At 35.1% G+C, this 1,486-nt stretch overlaps 1 non-coding gene across 1 annotated transcript; it reads left to right on the forward strand.

Moving 5' to 3' along the window:
- The first annotated feature begins 302 nt into the window (after positions 1-302).
- On the forward strand, positions 303-402 carry LOC116643310. Its single transcript, XR_004301525.1, has one exon. It is a non-coding gene; the product is annotated as a U6 spliceosomal RNA (small nuclear RNA).
- Positions 403-1,486: the final 1,084 nt, after the last annotated feature.

The raw sequence follows: 1,486 nt of genomic DNA on the forward strand, positions 1-1,486 counted from the left end.
TCAACTTTAAAAAAAAAAAAGAAATCCTACCATATGCTATGATATAGATGAACTTGGAGGACATTATGCTGGTGAAACAAACCAGTCACAGAAGGACAAATACTGCATGATTCCACTTACATGAAGTATCTAGAATAGTCAAATTCATGGAAATGGAGAGTCGAATGGTGATTACAAGGGAAAGAAGAAAGTGGGAATGGGGAGTTACTGTTCAATGGGTATAAAATTTCAATTATACAAGATGAATAAGATCTAGAGATCTGCTGTACATTACTGTGCCTGTAGTTAACAATACTGTAGACTTGTTTCAGCAGCATATAGACTAAAATTGGAACAATACAGAGATTAGCATGGCCTCTGCACAAGGATGACACACAAATTCATGAAGCATTCCATATTTTAAAAAAATGATACGTATTGTGCTCTTTAAAAATCTGTTAAGAAGGTAGACTCATGTTAAATGTTTTTTAAAAAAGAAGAGGAAAACAAGTATCCATGATAAAAGTGTTAAAAAAGACCTATGTACAAATCCTGGATCCACCATTTGTTGTCTATTTAATACTAACCAGGTCACTTAAACATTCTGAGTTACCATTTTATTCATATGTAAGAGAGTCTAAAATAAAAACAGTTTATAGATTGGTTTGTCATCTCTACTTCTGGAGCTTAATAATTGTTACTTGAAAAAAAGAAGAGGTTTGGGAATCAGAGGTGACCCCCCATTTAAATATCTGTCATTATTCTATGACATTAGGCCAGTACTTAGCTTCTCTGAGCTTTAGTTTCTTTCTTGTAAAGTGGGGATCATACCGGCATCATATCATTTTTCTGAAGACTATGTAAGGTTGGCACTGTATAAATAGGACCTTTTCTCCTCCACGAACCAATTTTGATTCCCAGTTGGAAATACTCTCCTGAAAGTTATACTTTGATTATTATTGTACCAATAATCTCCCTTGAATTATTATTTAATACTTTTTTAAATAAGACTCTGGGCCCCTTGAAAACAAAGATCATTCATATCCTCCATCTCATGGAAGGTATATTGCACATAGTTGGAGATCAATACATTTTGATGAATTGAATCCCTTAAGTAGATTAGATGTTACCTTCACAAACTGATTTATCTCCAGAAACTACCGACACTAAATGCTGTTGACATATATCACTTAAATATTGTAAAATGTACATAAGATCCTTGGGAAGGTGTCAGATTGTTTCCTGGACAGACCATAAATGTGACAGGTAGAAAATGGAGTAGGATTTGTAGTCCAGGTTTATCAACACAGTGACCTGGGTAATTTATTGACAGGTGACAACCTATGGGATGACTGTTAGCTCCAGGTTTGGCAGTTCCTACGTATAATACAAACATGTCACAGATTCTGTAGCATGTCTGTAGCATGAAGTGTCACGTGTCGTTCCAAAAATTGTGTAGCTATGAAGAACCACCTCACACATATCCCTGTTGTGATGACGAGCAGTG

The sequence above is a fragment of the Phoca vitulina genome, unplaced genomic scaffold, assembly GCF_004348235.1.
Source record: "Phoca vitulina isolate PV1807 unplaced genomic scaffold, GSC_HSeal_1.0 scaffold25, whole genome shotgun sequence".
Lineage (NCBI taxonomy): Eukaryota > Metazoa > Chordata > Mammalia > Carnivora > Phocidae > Phoca > Phoca vitulina.